At 42.8% G+C, this 20174-nt stretch overlaps 1 protein-coding gene across 1 annotated transcript in view; it reads right to left on the reverse strand.

Annotated features, from left to right (window-relative positions):
* F13A1 (coagulation factor XIII A chain) overlaps window positions 1-20174 on the reverse strand; it is a 188196-nt gene that overhangs the window by 43382 nt on the left and 124640 nt on the right. The gene's annotated exons all lie outside the window — the stretch shown is intronic.

The raw sequence follows: 20174 nt of genomic DNA on the forward strand, positions 1-20174 counted from the left end.
AAAGGTGGGCAACCCACAAGCTAAGGGCCATGAAAAACTTTTCACAACTTTGCATATGACCCTGGAGGCAAGAGCATGGAAAATAATGTCATCATGAATTGTATTATTATGTCCTTGAAAAGACCTGAAATTATGTGACAGTACAGAAACAAATGAGCACCTGAACCCGACTACACGACAGAAAATCCTCATAGAGGAACAACAGTTAGCAGTGGGGCGGTCGTTTCCGCAGTGTTTGTTTATAGCACTGATGAATTTCAGATCCAACTACCACCCAGCCTTTTCCTAAATGTCCTTCAACATTAGTAACTCATGCATCTCCCCATCTCCTCCGAGAACAGCTCAACGTTTATGGGCTCCATTCAGAGGTATTTATTTAATTATGCACCCATTGTGTGTCAGGCACCACGCTAGGTACTGGAGATTCAATAAAGATCAAGACATAGGTTTTGCTCATAAGTAGCCTCACAATCTAGGTGAAATGGCAAACATGTAAACCAATTAGTCAAACATTTCATAAGGTTTCTGTGAGGCTTAAACAATATACTCCATGTAAAGCACTTTACGTCTGGCACGTGGTAAGTGGTCAGAAATGGTAACACGGAGATGTTTAAAAACAATTGATGTGATGCATGCTACACTGGAAACTCATCTGAGATGCAATACGTCTCAGTGGGAAACTCTTAGGGCATAAGGGAAGGCTTCACAGCAGAAGTGACCTTTGAACTGAGTCCTGAAGTTTAGCAGGTCAGCAAAAGGAGGAAGAACAAAGTCGTGGAGGCATGAACTAGCCAACACGGTGTACTGGGGAACTCTATGCGGTCCCTGTGGTTGGAGGGAAGCTTGTTTGCATATTTGTGTGTGTGAGAGAAGAGAGATGGCAGGTGAGGGTGGACAGGAAATCACAACACTGAGTGCCAGGCACCGTCCTAAAACCTTTCTGTGTGTTAACACATCGGATGTTCCTAGCACCCTATCAGAAGGGCACTGTTATTTATTATCCCCAGTTTACAAGGGAGGAAACTGAAGCGCAGAGAGGTTAAGACTCTTTCCCAAGGTCACACACAGCTAGTTGGTAATACAACTCCAAGGTCCATTGTCTTAAACGCTGAGTTATGCCATAGGTAAAAGTGAGGTGAGGTTGTGAAATCCCTTTATCCCAAGTTAAATATTTGGGCTTTATTCTTGGGAAAGGTAAATTTTCAGTTCTGTATTTGTGAAAGGTATGTGAAGAGGCAATATGGGAGATTGAGCCAAATTACCCCCTCCCCCGCACACACACACCAAAATAATGCAATAGTTGCAATGGATCAAAAATCTGTTCACTAAAGAGGTGGTTTTCACAGTGGAGAGGGAGAGGAGCCTCTGGGAGGTTCAACTGCTGTCTTATGGAGACGTGGAGGAACCAGATGAGCTGAGGAAGACTTTCACATTTGCAGTATGATGGTTCTGTTTACCAAGACTGAATGAAGGAGGAAGGGAAGAAGGTTTGTGTTGAAGGAGGTGGTGCTGCATGGGTGACAAGTTCGTTTAGGATATGATGAACTTGAGTGCCTGTGGCAAATCCAGGAGATGAAACCCAAGAGGGATTTTTATATACACATGTGACACTCAGGATTTGATGAGGAGGAAGCCCCTGGTGTCTTTACTGATGATGGAGGAGAGTGAGGGAAAGAGCCAGACGAGGAGTGAGTGGGAAGGGGAGAGGTGCAGTGTAGATTTCTCAGCAAAAAGTGATCTAGACTGTGAGGGGAAGAAGAGAAGATAGGGCAATGGCTAGAAAGAATGCAATGTAGGGAAGATTGTTTTGATTATTTTTACATTAAGAGAGATTGTCATGCTTGTAGAGAAACACACCAGTCAAGAAAGAGTGAGAATAGAAGAAGAACAAAGAGCCTTTATCTAATGGCTCAGTTGATTGGAGTATAGTTTCTTCTACCAAAAGGTTGCAGGTTTGATTCCCAAGCAGGCCATATACCTAGGTTGCAGGTTCCATCCCTGGTTTGGGCGCATAGGGGAGGCAACTGTTGGAAGTTTCTCTCACACATCAGTGTTTCTCTCTCTATATATTCCTCTCTCTCAAAAATTAATAAAAACATATCCTTTGGTGAGGATTTAAAAAAAAGAAAAAGAAAGAAAGAATAAAGAGAGATGGAAAAAAGAAGGCTCCAATAAGGAGGATGCAAGGGGTCAAAAGCAGAACCATGGACAGGTGTGGGGAGTGAGGCATTGGCTGCAGGGAGGGAGGCGCAGATGTTCTAGTACAGTGGTCGGCAAACTGCGGCTCGTGAGCCACATGCGGCTCTTTGGCCCCTTGAGTGTGGCTCTTCCACAAAATACCACATGCGGGCGTGCACGTAAAGTGCGAAGTTGACTTAAAACTTTAAGTAAAGTTTATTAAGTTAATTTTAGGGAACATTGTGGAGTGAAAGAAGATATAGTGTTGAGGATTGAGAAAGGTATGTTGAGATGGTTTGGACATATAAAGAGGATGAATGAAAGGAGATAGACGAAACAAGTATACAAGACGAGTGTGGATGGGAGAGTTGGAAGGGGTCGACCTCAGCGAACGTACCTCAATTAGATTGAGTACGTTTTTAGCAAAGGCCAGCTTAGGAGTACCCTAATTAAGTTAATAACAATGTACCTACCTATATAGTTTAAGTTTAAAAAATGTGGCTTTCAAAAGAAATTTCAATCGTTGTACTGTTGATATTTGGCTCTGTTGACTAATGAGTTTGCCCACCACTGCTCTAGTAGATCAGGGTGGGGTATAGAGGTGCTGGGGTAGGAACATGAGGTTGGCTCTACTTGAGAGCCTCTATCTTTGCTCTGAAGCTGGGAGAAAGGTCGCCATATTAAACAATGACTGCTGCCTCCCTTTAGAACGGTGAAGGTTGCACTATAGGCAGAGAGATCCAGAAAACAAAGCAATAAAACATTTGCAATCCCACATGGACACAGTCTTGCTTCCTACACAACATGTGCTGCTTACCAACCCTGACTTTCACCAAGACAATGCCACCCTAGATGAAAAGGCTCCAGAATCTCCTGATTTAAATTTAAATACCTTGGGCAAAGTTAAGCCTTAAACAAGATAAACAAGATTTGCAGTAAAGATCTCAGACAAAAACTTTTATTTGAGGATAATATTGTTTCCTATAACCAGGAGATGAGTAAAGTTTTATTTTCTCTCATTATGACATCTAAGTAGCTATTTGCGATCTCTTCCACGTTAAGCTATGACTGAGGCCTTATTTGTATATTTAGGGTGGAAGAGTTTACTAAAAGGATTGGGAACTTGTAGGCAGTGGGAGAGATGGACAGAACTAATTATGTGCTGTCCACCTCACCCAGTGCCTATGAGTTCCAGTGGGGTTGGGTTCTAGTCAATGCTTGGAAAGCCAATGGTTGGGCTCCCAGAATGGCGGTGAGCAGAGGGAGAGGATGATACCTCTGAAGCAACGAGCCTTACTTCCAGCATGCTGTTCCCTGTTCAGCAATGGCCAGGGGAATGAGGGTTCCCTTTTGGCTGGATGTTAAGTATTTCTGGGTATACGTACTCGCCTTTTATATTTCAAGCTCCTCCATGAAAGAGGCTGATAATTACAGACACTTCCCAACTCTCCAGGTTGGGAAATCCACATGCTTCTTATTTATAGCTTCATTATCTAGATGCTCAGTAGTCTTTCTGCTTTCATGTGTAGAGTGTGTGGCTTCAATTTGGGGTTCTGTCTTGTTCACCATCATGTTCCCAGCACCTGAGCCAGCCCTTGGGAGGCACTCACAAAGTCATGGTTGCTTAAAAGGTCAGGCAGGTGTAATTAAACCTTTGTTTGAGTCAAAGTTTTATATTTTTCTCAGAGCTTCATTTGAAGCCTGACTTTGCACTATACCATTGAAATGTGCAGTGTCCCTTTAAAGTTAAAAAATGCATAAACCCTCAAAGTTATTTATTTTCCTTGTTGCCTTGTAGCAGTGTTAAAATTAAAACAAAGCCCCCATTTCACTGAGTGTTGTTATTTAATCAGGTTGAAGATAACTTTTTGGGGTGGATAATGATGGAGGTGACTAGTGAAGAACACATTTTTGCTTTATGTCATTTTCTGTACACTTCCTGCAGTGACAGTGATTTCTGGGGCGCCTTTCAATTAGGCAGTTTCAGTACAAAGGACCCAGAAAGTCTCCATCAAAGGCAGCACCTCGCTAGAAAAATAGCAGCGTGCACTGCTTGGGGACCCTTGGAGCCAAAGTTTATCCTTTGACTCAGTAAACCCCTTTCCTTGGAATTTGCACACAGGAAATAATCACGGATGCAATGGGAACATAAGAATGTTCATCCTTGCATTATTTGTAAGAAGGAACAATCGCACACAGCCCAACTGTCCAATAGGTGACTAGTGATCTGAAACACAAGATAGAAAACTATTAAGCCATACAAATGCAGATTTATGTTTATTAGGCAGAAAAGATATCTGTGGTATATTAATTTTTTAAAAGCACACTACAGAACACCATATACAATGTACATGTTCAAGTGTGAAAGGCAGAATTTTAAATGACCCTCACTCTTGTATAATTTTCTCCCCTTGAAATCTATGAATAAGATGGGATATCACTCCTGAAATTATGTTACTTTACATGGCAAAGAGGATTTTTCAGATATAATTCAGGCAATTAATCTGTTGCCTTTGAGTTAATTAAATGGGAGATTACCAAGGTGGGCCTCACCTAATCAGGTGAGTCCTTTAAATGAGCCTAAAGGTCAGAGACAGAACAAGCCAGAGCCATTCAAAGCATCGGAGACATTGACTGCTGGCCTTGAAGAAGAAGGTCGCTTACATAAATGTTAAAGCTGCAAGGAACTGAGTTATTTCATGAACCTAAATGAGCCCTGAACATCAGATGGACAACAGTCCCAGTAACACAGTGCCGTCACTTGAGACCCTGAGCAAAGGACCCAGTTTACCTGTGCCCAAACTCCTGACTCACAGAAACTGATAATAAATTCATGATAAGCTGCTAAGTTTTTAGCAATTTGTTATGCAGCAATACAAAAATTAATACAATATTCAGAGACATATTAAAGAATGTTTACCAAAATGTTGATAATGTTGAGTAGTTGGAAAGAATATGACTCTTACTTTTGTGCTATTTTCCTGCAATGTTTGAAATTTTTGTAATAAATATGTACTAGTTACCCTCTCTCAATAAAAACATTAAGAGGGCTAGTTTTTATTAAAAGAAGGTAGAGCACAGTTCAGAATCTGCCCTGGTTCTAACAGCTGGGTAAGGTCACGTCCAGATTGCTAGAGCCCATGGGAGGGTGGAGAAGTAGACGAGAACATGGCTGAGACTACGATGGGCTTCAGAACTTCGTGTGCTATTAATTCAGAGAAAATAAGATGGGTGATTGAAGCCAAGAGTCCTTTACTGCCTTTAACTTTGCTAACTGCTTAAATACTTCCCTAAGTCATCTCATTTACAAACTCTCCAGAAAATCCTTTAGAGAAAAGAATTCCCTAAAAGGGAAGAAAGAGGTATGAGCTTGTAATGTTGTTTCTGCATCTTTGCAAGGGCTCAAGGGAGAGCACAAACAAGGTCCAGAGAAAGTCTTGGAGGAGATGCCTTGGACCAACTTCAAATGTCAACCAAGTGTTTGAATTCTTTTATATTAAAAATGGCAGCGGTGGAAGAAAGTCACTCATCTAACTTGCAAATTGCTTGTATGTTCACAGAAAATGAGCACTGCTCCTCCGCTCTGGATCTGCTGATATACTTCTAATACAGATAGTGCTATTGGTGGCTAACACGACAGCACATCCTGGAACTGAGAAGCTTTGGCCATTTCAATGGCAGCAGGGTTGGGGTGGGGTCAGAGTTGTTGGAAAGAAGGGGGCAAGCTGGTGGATTCTGAGGCGTGTCTAAGAAGACATTCCAAAGTGAAAATGAAAGCTCTGACCCAGAAAAAAACTCCTCACTTAGGAAAGGTAATGAAGCAAGACCACCAAAAGGGATTGCGCAGAGGAAGGGAGGCATGCCAGAGGACCCACGGAGTTGCTGGGAGCTGAGAGCTGGAGCACACGCTGCCTCGATGCAGCTGCCCACTGTCAGGGCTACCAGAGTGCTGAACCAGCAGGGCACTCAGGGTCTCTCTGGGGTCATGTCAGTCAAAGGCCAGAGGCCCAGTCAGGTGGAGACCAGGCCAGTCCCCCTTATAGGGACCAACTGACTATCAAGAAAAAAGAGAAGATATGAAGATGTTTGCTTTTGCTTGTCTCAAGCAGGGAAGGGGCCCTACAACACTCATTGAGGAGCAGGTTTAAGTACAGTCTGATATAGCAGGAGAGACCCTATTTGAGGGGGTTGAAGATGGGGGGCACGCTTAAATATGTACTGTAATTAAATAAATACTTCTAAAATGAAAGTATGAGGTATACTTATAATAGTGGTGATAATCAAAATAGTTAATGACTACCCAGACACAGACATGAGCCAAATGGAAGCTGCAACCAATCAGAAAGGACACTCACTCTTCATGCCAGTTAAGTCCTACCATTGCATACTGGACAAATGCCAACCCAAATGTATTAAATTACATATACAGTATGATAGTGCTTAAGTTTCTTTCCATTTTCATAGTTATCTGGGAGTGTATCTTTCCTCAGTCTCGAGAGTATAGCCTTTTAACTCTCTTAGGCTTCCAGATACTGATTTCTTGAATATTTATTAAGAAAATTCTACAGCAGCTTTATTAACAATAATTTTTAGAAAATTGGGGGATGATCATGTAGATTTCTTTTCCCCCTCATTTGATAGTTCCCCTTTTGTGATTATCTGTTTTATTTTTTCACTGTGGCACCAGAAAATGGAAGAGCCAGAATAAGACTACATAAGGCAAAAAACAATGCAAAATAAGACAAATAAACAAATAACCCTCCAAAATCCTCAGGAAGTAGGTAGCACTCATTCACATAAGGCACATTTGCCATCACTACTTAGTAGAAGTTCTGTTACTATGCTGGGTTCCCTCTGCTGGATTCATTTTGAGAATAAGGCCCTGTCTATCTGTAATAGCAATTAGGAATTGATATTCCACCTGAAAATGAAGAAAAGGTAGGATTTTCAGAGTATTTGTTCGGATCATGCTAATCTGTAAAAAACGTTCTGTAACAAATTCTGGCTAAGTTTATCAATAATTATTGAAAAAAGTGTTTTAAAAATATAAGCATTCTTTGTAGGTACCAAAGTTACTGTTTTGCATTACAAAGCTGTTCACGAGTATACAATTCCAAGGTTGATAGATCTTATTTATATGAAACTTTACTAGAGGTCTTATTCATCAGAAGAAGAAATTAATTTACATTCAGTAAAGCATAGGTGGTGCATATTTTATTAGCTTTTAATTATTTGAAGACTGGTAAACTTTAACTGGTGTATATGATGACTCTCTTAGGCAGAATTTCTGATTAACCAAAACATGACATTTTTCTTATTTCTATGAAGACATTTTTGGAATGTCTTCATAGAAATATCTTACTGCTTTCTATGTGGTTTATCTTTTGGCTTCCACTTTCTTTTTCATTCTAATCTCCTGAGAGGTATTTGTAATAACCTCTAATTTTTTTAACTTCCCAAACTTTCTCTTTGTTCACTCTCAAGTGGGACTTGGGTAGAATAGGGACTACAGGCCATTTTAGGAGATATTCTAGATGCGGGACTAAGGTGGGTGTATAATAGGCATGTGAGGAGAGTCTAGAACAGTGACTTTCAACCTGCATAAGAAAAGTCCCCTCCTAATTTTAAAACAATTATTTTGCATCAGCCCTTTATTATACAGAAATGAAATCCATAGATAGCTTTCTATACACATAATTTCTCAAGTTTCAATATAATGCCCTATAATGTACCAGGAAGTGGAGGTATAGGAGGATATATGCCAGGAAGATGATAATAGACACCAAAATATTCCTACAAAATGTAAAACCTTTAAGGAGTATGGTAGACCCCAACTTGGAAGCACTGCAGTGGTTAAGAGTATGCTCTTGGGAAACACTACCAGAATGGCGGAGTAAGGACCTCCAAAAACTTCTCCTCCATAAAAGCAATGAGAATATTAGTAAACATGACCAACTTTTCTAGAGCTCTGAAAATGAACCAAAGACTTCCAACAATCTAAGGAGAATTTATTCATTAAAAAAATGAATTTCAGTAAGAACAGTGACCTTTGTGACATTTTAATTTGCCTTATTCCCACACCTCTCTCCACTTCTCCAAGGTAGTCTTGAAAGCCAACAGCCTCACAACTATAGAAGTGATAAAAAAATTGCAGCCTATCAACAAGTGAAGGGGAGAAAATGGGTTTGGAACTTTCTGGAAACCCCATCGTCAAAGAATTGTCACTATTTAACCTGTCAGGAAACTCTCTAAAAAGCTCCATTCTGAGGGATTATTTTAATTTGATCAGATTCAGAGATCACTCTGTGCAAATAGCCCTATTCTTAGGATGTTTTCCAAAAACAATTAGGAGCAACTATTTAACACCATAACTGCCTGAAGAAGGGATACAAGTTGGGTATAATAAAGGCTGCTCCAAAAAACTTAAAAGAAAAACCTAGGCACTGAGATGCCCATGAGGGTTTTGAACAACTCTAACATACTCTGAGAGTCTAAAGTATGGGGCTGTGTGCATATCCAGGAAAGCCCCAACAAAGTCCTAATCTCTCACCTTTGGCTGACCTTGAGGCTCTGTACAAGCAGGGAGCAAAGGCTACAGCAGAATTGATTGTAAACTTCCTGCTGGATCATTGAAGACATTCCCCCTCATACATGCACACAGAGCTCCATGTAAGACTGAGAACTTATTGGTTCAGGGTATTTAAGGAAATCTGTCCAACTGTTAGCAGCCTACTAAGTTAACTCAGTAGAGAAACTTTAGTGAACAGACATGATAAAGAATATGGACTTTACATAATTAGTCCAGAGAAGTCACTAAACAAACAAGCAGCAGTAGCAGTAATAAAAACAGTAACATATATCCACAGATTCTGGGGAGCAGGACATCTGATTTTCAGAGTTACCATATTTATTATTTAAAACTAGAGGCCCAGTGCATGATTTCATGAACAGGTGGAGTCCCTTGGCCTGGCCGGCAATTGAGGCCTATCGGAGGGGGTGGGGGGCGGCGCCGGCCAGGAAAGGGGCCACAGGAGGTTGGCTGGCTAATGGGGCTGATGAAGGGACCGGTTGGCCAGGGGGAGGGGCCACGGGCTGTTGGCTGTGGGAGTTCACTGACTACCAGGGGTCAGCTCCTGCATTAAGCATCTGCCTCCTGGTGGTCAGTGCGTGTCATAGTGACTGGTAGACCGGTCGTTCTGGTCATTTCAGTTGTTCGGTCATAATGGTCGCTTAGGCTTTTATATATATACTAGTGGCCCGGTGCACAAAATTCATGCATGGGGTGTGTGTCTCTCGGCCCGGCCTGCACCCTCTCCAATCTGGGACCCTTTGGGGATGTCCAACTGCTGGTTTAGGCCCGATCCCTCTTGCAATCTGGGACTGCTGGCTCCTAACCGTTCACCTGCCTGCCTGCCCGATTGCCCCTAACCACTCTGCCTGCTGGCATGCTCGCCCTTCAACTGCCCCCCCGCCACCAGCCTGATGGCCCCCAACTGCTCCCCGCCCCCCGCTGGCCTGATGGCCCCCAACTAATTAGCATATTACCCTTTTATTAGTATAGATAGATAGATATCCAGTTTTTAACAAAAATTGTAAGACACATAAACAAAACAGAAAAGTATGGACCATACACAGAAAAAAAGGCAGTCAAGATAAACGGTCACTGAAGAAGCCAAGACATTGTGCTTACCAGACAAAAACATTAAATCATTTAATTGTGTTTAAAGAACTAAAGGAAACAATGAGAACAATATCTAACAAACAGAGAAAATTAATGAAAAGATAAAAATTATGAAAAGAAACCAAACAGAAATTCTAGAGCTGAAAAGTACAATAACTGGAATGAAAATTTCAAAAATGTACCACAGGGTCTCAAAGGCAGATTTAAGTAGACAGAAAAAAGAAATAATTCAGTCAAGTTAAAGTCAATTGAAATGATCCAATTTGAATAACAGAAGAAAAAATATGAAGAAATATGAACAGAGCCCCCCACACAAGTGAGACACCATCCAGTGTAACAACATACTTATAATTTGACTCCCTAAAGGAAAAGAAAGGAGCAGAAAAAATATTTGAGAAATCATAACTAAAAACTTTCCAAATTTGATTACAGACATGAATACATACATTTGAGAAGTTCAAAAACTCCAAATATAATAAACTCAAAAAAATATATACACTTAAACATCTCATAGCCAAACTGTCAAAAACTGAAGACAAAAAAAAAAAAATTGAAGACAGCATGAGAAATGTGATTTATTATGTACAAGGGAGCATCAATAGGATTAAAACTAACTTCCAATCAGAAACCAAGAAAGCTGAAAACCAGTGATATGATGTATTCAAACTGCCGAAAGAAAAATTGTTAACCAAGAATTGTATATCTTTCTATACTGTCCCTCAAAAGAGAAAGTAAGGATAACTACAGAGAAAAATAGGGAACACAGTTTAAAGGTATACTTGTTTGTAATTCTTATCTTCTCTAAGTTTTAACACAACTTCATAAAGCAATAGTTATAAAATTGTATTGATAGTCTTATAATGTAGAAAGATGCAATCTGTATTAAACAACAGCACAAAGGGCCCGAAGAATGGAACAAAGTTATTGTATGCTATTGAAATTAAGTTGGTATTAATCTGAACCAGATTGTTTTAAGTTTTGATATTAATTGTAATCCCCAGAGAAACCATTAAGAAAAAACCTGAAAAATATATAGTTCAAAAAAACCAGAATTAAAATGATATACTAAAAATATATATGTCACACAAAATAAAAAGGTAATGAAGAAATAGGAGAAGAAAAGGGGCACAATACATTTAAAAATCAAATGGCAAAATGGCAAATTTAAATCCTATGTATTAGTAATCACATTAAATGTTAATAGACTAAACACTTCAATCAAAAGGCAGAGATTGGCAAGATAGATAACAATACATGTTTTAACTATATACTGTATACAAGAGATACACTTTACATTCAAAGATGCAAATAAGCTAAAAGTAAAAAAGATGAAAAGATACACTGCACAAATATAGCCAAAAGTTAGCTGGATTGGCTACATTTATATCAGAAAAAGAAATAGACTTTATGAGAAATAGTATTAGCAGAAACAAAGAAGGACATTCTATAATGATAAAAGGATAATGTTATCAGGAAGACATAACAATAATCAACATATCTGCATCTAATAACAGAGGTAGGACACATATGAAGCCCAAACTGACAGAATTGAAAAGTGAGAGAGATAATTTAACAACACAACCAGAGTCAGGGTGCACGGGTTGGATGAAGTGGGTGAAGGAATTCAAAAGGTACAACTTCCAGTTATAAAAGAGTTAAGTCATGGGCTTGTAATGTACAGCATGGTAACTATGGTTAGTAATATGGTATTTCATATTTAAAACTTACTAAGAGCCCTGGCCAGTTTGGCTCAGTGGATAGAGTATCAGCCTGTGGACTGCTGAAGGGTCCAGGTTCGTTTCTGGTCAAGAGCACATACCTGAATTGCAGGCTCAATCCCCAGTGTGGGGTATACAGGAGGCAGCTGATCAATGATTCTCTCTCATTGATGTTTCTATCTCTCTCTCCCTCTCCCTTCCTCTCTGAAATCAATAAAAACATATTAAAATAAAATAAAACTTGCTAAGAGAGCAGTTCTTAAACATCTTCATCACATACAAAATCTAATCTAATAAAAGAGAAACATGCAAATTGACCATACCTTTGCTATGCCACAAGCCACACCCACCAGACAATCAGAGCAACTATATGCAAATTAACCCAACCAAGATGGCGACCGGCAGCCACTGAGCTGGAGCAAGCAGGAGGCTTGGTTGCCCTGGTGATGGAGGAAGCCAAGTTTCCCGCTTGCCCTGGCTGGCTGTGGCCTCTGCTAAAGGCAACAAAGTTTCAATTATAGAAGCTAAATAAATCCCAGATTCCTGCTTCCAACCAGCCTCCACTGGGAGCTTGGGTGGCTGGGGTCCATGGCCAGCCTGCAAACAGCCATTAGCCCCTCACCCAGGATGGCCACACCCACACGGGGTGAGGGTCACCACTGGGGGGCTTGGCCTGCCTGCAAACAGCCATCAGCCCCTCATCCAGGCTGGCCAGGCAACCCAGGGGACCCCCACCCTGAAGGGGATGTGGCCAGCCTGCAAACATCCATCAGCCCCTCACCCAGGCTGGCGACACCCTCAAGGGGTGAGGGTCCCTGCTGGGGGCTTGACCAACCTGAAAACAGCCCTCAGCTCCTCACCCAGGCTGGCCAGGCACTCCAGCAGGGACCCCCACCCTGAAGGAGCTGTGGCCAGCCTGCAAACAGCCATCAACCACTCACCCAGGCTGGCCAGGCACCCCAGCAGGACCCCTTTCCCTGAAGGGGGTGTGGCTAACCTGAAAATGGCCCTCAGTCCCTCACCCAGGCTGGCCAGGCACTCAGCAGGGACCCCCACGCTGAAGGGGGTGTGGCCAGTCTGAAAACGGCCCTCAGTCCCTCACCCAGGCTGGCCAGGCACCCCAGCGGGACCCCCACCTGATCCGGGACACCCTTCAGGGCAAACCAGTCAGCCCCTACCCATGCACCAGGCATATAATAAAAGGGTAATATGCAAATTAATCCTAATAGCAGAAAGACTGGGAATGACTGGTCACTATGACACACACTGACCATCAGGGGGCAGATGCTCAATGCAGGAACTGCCCCCTGGTTGTCAGTGCGCTCCCACAGGGGGAGCTCTGCTCAGCCACAAGCCAGGCTGATGGCTGCCAGCACAGCAGTGATGGTGGGAGCCTCTCCCGCCTCCTCAGCAGTGCTAAGGATGTCCGACTGCAGCTTAGGCCTTGTCCCCGCTGGCAAGTGGACATCCCTCGAGGGCTCCTGGGCTGCCAGAGTGATGTCTGACTGCCAGCTTAGGCCCGATCCCCCGGGAAGCGGGCCTAAGCCAGCAGGTGGACATCCCCCAAGGGGTCCCAGACTACAAGAGGGCACAGGCCGGGCTGAGGGACTCTCCCGAGTGCACAAATTTTTTTGCACCAGGCCTCTAGTATTTTATAACTATGTATGGTGATGGATGCTAACTAGACTTATTGTGGTGATCGTTTTGTAATATATACAAATATTGAATTACTAGAGGCCTGGTGAATGAAATTTGTGCATGGGTAGGGTCCCTAGGCCTGGCCGGCAATCAGGGCCGATCTGTGGGGTGACCAATAGGGCAATCGGGGGGCCCTTGCTGACACCCACCTTGGAGGCAACCAGCAGGGCTATTGGGGTGTGGCGCTGCCCACTTGCCATCTGGCCCCATCCCCCCACCGCCACCACAGGTCGCCTCCCTCTGTGGAACAACTGTCAGGGGGATCGGGAGGCCCCCGCTGGCACCTGCCTTGGCTGGCCTGGGGCCTGCAGGCTGGGGGCAGCTCCTGCATTGAGCGTCTGCCCCCTGGTGGCCATGCGCATCATAGCAACTGGTCATTCTGGCATTTGATCAATTTGCATTTTAGGCTTTTATTATATAGGATTGTTATACACCTGAAACTAATACAGTGATATGTGTCAATTACACTTTATTAAAAATAAAGTAAACAATTAAACAAATAAAAGTTTGAGACTTTAATGCTGCACTTTCAATAATGGATAGAACAAACAGGTAAAACATTAGCAAGGAAATAGAAAACTATATATATAAACCCTAATATGCAAATAGACCGAATGGCGGAACAACTGAACAACCAAACAAGTGGTTGCTATGACGTGTGCTGACCACCAGGGGCATGTGCGGAACATGGCGGGCATCAGCAGCAGGCAGCAGAGCACAGAACATGGTGGGTGTCAGCTGTGGCAGGATGGTGGAGCAGGTGAGCGGAAGCACCAGACCAAGGTGGGGTGCCAGTCACTGTCAAGGTGAGCCTCTCATGATTACTGAAAATTCTTTGCTCCCATGCACCATGGTCCTGCCCGGCGCTTGCACCTGCTGCCAGCACCAGCCCCACTCACACCCAATGCCAGCGCCTGGTGCTGGCCCTGATCCCTAGGAGCTGTCAGCAGGTGTGAGGGGTGGCTGCCAGCCCCAATCACCCCTCTGTTCCTGAGGGGCAATTGGGGCCCGCAGTCGTCACTCAAACCTACTGCTGGCGATGGCCCTGCTCACACCCGCAGCCGGAGCCAGAGCTGCCACTTGTGCCTGGCACCGGTCCTGATCGCTTGGTGCAATCAGCGGATGAGAGCGGTGGCTACCAGCCCCAATCACCCCTGATGATTTCTCTACCTCCCCCTGCTCCTGAGGGGTGATCGGGGCAGCAGCTTCAGCTTGCACCCACTACTGGCACTGGCCCCAATAGCTCTGTGCTGTCAGCGGGTGCAAGCGGGGCCAGTGCCATCAGTGCGTGGAAGCAGTGGTGGGAGCGGGGCTGCCGGCAGACAGGGGACCAGGGGCCGCAGCGGGAGGGGCCGGGCGGGGGCGCAGAGGATGGGCTGAGACCCACCCCTATGCTCATCGCAGCCTTGCAACCCACAGTTTATTTCAAGGTGCATGAATTCATGCACTGGGCCCCTAGTAATAATATAATAAACCAACTAAACATAATGGACAGCTATAGAACACACTACCCCAAAATAGTAAAACGCACACTATTCTTAAGTGCAAATCAAACATTTTTCAGAATAAATGATATGTTTGGCCATAAAACAAATCTTAAAGTTTGATCCATTAACATTTAATGTAATTACTGATACTGATATATAGGATTTACACCTGCCATTTTCCTATGATGTCTTTTTTCTTCCTCTGTTCCTCCATTATTTCCTTATTTTGTGTAAATAGATATATTCTAGTATCATTTAATATTATTTCTGTTTCTTTTTACTATATGTTTTTCAGTTTTATTCTTAGTAGTTTCCCTGGGGATTATAATTAACATCATAATTTAAAACAATCTAGTTCAAATTAATAGCAACTTAATTTCAATAACATACAAAAACTTTGTTCCATTCCTCTAGCATTTTGTTCTGTTATTGTAATACAGATTATATATTTCTATATTATTAAAATATCAACACTATTTTATAATCATTAGTATGTAAATTATATTTCAATAACGGTATTATTTTTCTTTTTTATTTTTAAAAATATATATTTTATTGATTTTTTTACAGAGAGGAAGGGAGAGGGATAGAGAGTTAGAAACATCGATGAGAGAGAAACATCTATCAGCTGCCTCCTGCACACACCCTACTGGGGATGTGCCCGCAACCAAGGTACATGCCCTTGACCAGAATCGAACCTGGAACCCTTGAATCCACAGGCCGACGTTCTATCCACTGAGTTAAACCGGTTAGGGCAATAACGGTATTATTTTTTTAAAAAGTAGGCTCTAGGTTGAACCATTTTGGGTTTGTAATTTAGGTTTTGACACTTTCTGGCTGGTAACCAGCTTACGTTTCTATGCCTCAGTTTCTTCATCTGTAATGGAGACAATAACAGTAATTGCCTTAACATGTAATTAAGAGGATTACATGAGCTAGTATATGTCACCCACTTAGAACAAGATCTGGTACCAAGAAAGTATTTCATAAGCACGAGCTATTTTGATTTTTTGGAGGTGATAATGCCTTTTTGATCCTTTCTTCAAGACTCTGGTGTGGGTTTGCAGTGCATATTCTTGGTTTTCTAATGACAGCTCTCATAATCTAGCTCCAGGTGATTTTCTCAAAAACAATTTGGCTGACAGTAATGTGGTTAACAAGATGATTTATTTGAAAATAATATTCTCCCCCCCTCTCTAATTGTTTTCTCTCTAAAATTAATAAAAAAGATTAGAAAATAAATTAAATGTCTTTGGTAGCTATGCAGAATTGGTAGTTGGATGCATCATAGGATAATTTTATAAACTCTTAAGGATCTTGAAGTAGTTTGGTCTGTATGTAGAATTTTTTTTAAAATTTGGGTTTATTTTTAGATACTTATTTTCACATACAGTGACTAAAATTTAGGATAATGGAGCAATATGAAAGTCCAACTAGTTGGAGCACACTGAGCATCTCAAACAATGTACCAAGTGGATTAGTCTAAATTTCAAAAAACCACGCCCACAATGTGCCAACCACCATGCCAAGTGCAGAGACTGCAATGAGAATTAGAATTGGTGGTGTGTTGAATCCAGGACGGACTCCCAGGTGTTCTAAAGCTTGCTTTGTTTAGAACTTTGTTTACAGATTCAGTACTACCCATTGCAGAATGGGAATGTTTGCATTTGCAGTGAAAACAAAACAAAACAAAACAAAATAGCAGCTATACTCTTCCTAAAAAGTATTAAAGGAAGTTGGAACCTTTTTTTAAAGAACCAGATGCATTGAGGCCAGCCAAAAATTACAAATATTTTCTGTGGTATGTTTGATTTCTTTTTTTTTTCCTTTCCTGGGAGCTGATGTGAAACCAATTTGCAAAGCAGGTGCTAAGTGTGAGTAAGCAGCTCACAGCCTGGCCCTGTGCAGATGAGCAGGTCTTCACACAAAGCAAGTGGCAGAACCTGCTGAATTCTGGCTGGAAGAACAGTGAAAATGATTTTAAAAATAGGTCATTTAGAGCTGGAAATGACCTATAGCTCATTAAAACCGAACTCATACATTCATACATTTATATCTGAGAAAACTAAGGCCCAGAGAAATCAAGCAACTTGCCCAAAGTTACCCAGCTAATTTGTGGCAGGGCCAATCACATGGCATTGCACCATCGAGAGAGAAAAATTTACAAGAATAGTTTGACTTGATTTGGTGTTTCTCCATGACACCCTGAGGACAATCAAAATACAACTGTGATTTCTTTACACTTGGATCACATAGTTCTTAGATTGTTGAAACTTTGAGCTGAAACTGATAAATACAAATTTGCTAGTTCACAATTATTTTAAAAGATTAAATTGAAAGCACCAATTTAATCAAACCTATTTAATTTCAAAGGAAAAGACAATAAAGGAAATAAAGACTCTTGCTAATATTTTAGCACTCACATTTTTAAATTATCATTAATATATACAAGATGTTTAAAACTTTGAGTTAGGCTATTTTCTACATCTACCAATTAATTGGCCAATCAGCTAGAGTTTGAGAAGCACAGGGTCAGCTTATGGGCCTTGGTGTACACACATGTGCTCAGTACCTTCTCTTCATGTCTGAGGGCATAACCAGCACATGCTTCCCCGACCCCACTTGGAACCCCATAATCCAGAGATGAACATCTTTCTCAGGAACATGTGCAGGAGGGAAAGGGTTACACGAGGAAGGGGCTTAGAAGCTGGACAAAAAGCAGTCACAGGGTCTAGAAAGCTGTTGGCTCCAAGAGGGAATCTGGAACACTGTTACTATTGGACCCTCTAAAACAGTGGCTCTAACCTTCCTAATGCCGCGACCCTTTAATACAGTTCCTCATGTTGTGGTGACCCCCAACCATAAAATTATTTTCGTTGCTACTTCATAACTGTAATGTTGCTACTGTTATGAATTGTAATGTAAATATCTGATATGCAGGATGTATTTTCATTGTTACAAATTGAACATAATTAAAATTAGTGATTAATCACAAAAACAATATGTAATTATATATGTGTTTTACGATGGTCTTAGGTGACCCCTGTGAAAGGGTCATTAGACCTCCAAAGGGGTCGCGACCCACAGGTTGAGAACCACTGCTCTAAAACAAAGAGAGGGTCAGGAGGGTTTATCTCAGAGGAGTCAGAACCTAGAATTGGACAGCGCCTAGAGGGTAGAGAAGCAGCAGTGATAGAGGGGTGTAGAGAGGTAACAACACCCTAACTCCACCCCTAAACAGTATTAACTCCACCCACTCCTTGTGAGTGCATGGCCTAGAGCCCTGGTTGACAAACCGCGGCATTTGAGCCACATGCGGCTCTTTGGCCCCTTGAGTGTGGCTCTTCCACAAAATAGCATGTGGGGGCGCGCACTTACAGTGCGATTGAAACTTCGTGGCCCATGCACAGAAGTCAGTATTTTGTGGAAGAGCCGGTATTTTGTGGAAGAGCCACACTCCAGGGGCCAAAGAGCCGCATGTGGCTCGCGAGCTGCGGTTTGCCGAGCCGCAGTTTGCCAACCACTGGCCCTAGAGGAATTAGCCCCTTCAGAAAGGCAGGCAAAGAGCTAGGCTTCCTTGATGTTGCATGTGAGGAAGCTGTAAGGGGCTAGATCATGAGTCAGAGTGAGTTTCATATTCAACAGCTATAGTCATGATGAGACAGGATAATTCTGTATGAAACTCCACTCCTTCCTGCCTGGTCTTCAAAACTGATCTGTGGTTTTCTCATCTCAGCAGGTGAACAGCCTCCCCCCTTACTCTCCTGGGCTCGGGTTGGAAGCCTGTCCCCTCCTCTCCGTGACTTCTGGCTCACACTACAGCCTACCTTATATGTTTTATGGAGTGTTTTATATGTGCTTATCTCACCCACCAACGCTGGATGGAGCTCCTCAAGGGCAGTGACCTGATTAATTTCTTTCTGAATCCTTCACATCTAGGTATTTGGACATGGTGCATAATAATGCTCGTTGAATGAATTAAATGACATTTATTCAGTTAACTGAGTATTTACATTTTTTTCAACTAATTCCATTTATTAAGTTCTTGTTCTATGCCCTGTGCTCTGTTACATGCTGGCAAAACAAACAAAAATAAATTAGATGGGACATTGCTCCCCATGGTAGGGATTGCATTCTGGCGAGGGCTAGCCAAAAGATGGGCAGAGTTCTTTCACCTAGAATGACCAACTCTGCTCCGTCCTCTCCAGCAAAAATATCCAGGATAATGCTTTCATTAACTAGAGAAGCCTTTCATTGAAATACCTTTCATAACCCTAATAAGTGCCACCATCCCTTTTATCATTGTTTCCATTTCCATTGTGATTGTCATGTAATGAGGTGACTAAACTGACCCTTTTCAAGATAAGGCCAAACAGAGACTTCTCCATTGCCCATCGGACTGAGTACTCTCCCTCCTCAATGAGCCCTCATGTCCATATTCACTGTGAACTGCAGCTCAATGTTGCTCAAGCATCTTCATTAAAGTGTCCACAGTGATTCATTGATGCCTTCCCCAGAGGTTGCGCATAATTCAAAACCCATCAGCACACTGGGGACAGGCGGCTTAAATTGCTCCTTCCAGGATATCTTACCTGCGTTGGCCCTCTCGGAATTTCATTCGCTACCTGAGGTCCAATTACTCTGCCCGGCTAAGTTCCTCATCCCCTCCCTCTCCTGAATGGCTAAGAAGCTGACTCTTTCCTCTGTTGGCATCAACACCATGCCCACTCTGTGCAAAATTGCTGCCCCCGGTGAGGGAGTCTCCTCAGAGGGAAACCCACCATGCAAACCAGAAAGCAGGCAAATAAGCAGCCAGTCCCTGTGTTGATAAAGGGAGAAGAGTCTGGACACGGGGTGAAATCCACACCTCACCTCCCTTGGCTTAGCAGTGCATGGAGCGTGACACCCCCACACGCATTCCTGTGCTCCCCTCTGAGCCCTGGGGCTGGCTTATTTCTGCCCCGGGCTTGCTGGACCTGGCTGAGTTGTGGAGAAGAGGACACCCTGAGCTTTGAGACCCAACCAGAAACATTCATTCACCACAAAATTTGTACCATCAGGACCTCGGTGAAGAGACGGTGGAGGCACAAGCGAGAGAAACCAGAAGTCATTCTCATGGTTTCTTGGAAAGAGAGGAAAGAGCAGGGCAAGGAGGACAGGAGCCACCTGACAAACTGAGAGGGCGTTGGGGCGAGTTTGTTTGACTGGAGCCTGTGGAGGGAGTGAATCTGGGGGCTTGGGTGAGACCAACTGCTCCTGGGACCTCTGCGAGACAATCCCTAGGCCCGTGGTCGGCAAACCGCGGCTCGCGAGCCACATGCGGCTCTTTGGCTCTGCCACAAAATACCACGTGCAGGCACGCACATACAGTGCGATTGAAACTTCGTGGCCCGTGCGCAGAAGTCGGTATTT

This window comes from Myotis lucifugus, unplaced genomic scaffold (assembly GCF_000147115.1).
Source record: "Myotis lucifugus unplaced genomic scaffold, Myoluc2.0 scaffold_259, whole genome shotgun sequence".
Classification (NCBI taxonomy): Eukaryota; Metazoa; Chordata; class Mammalia; order Chiroptera; family Vespertilionidae; genus Myotis; species Myotis lucifugus.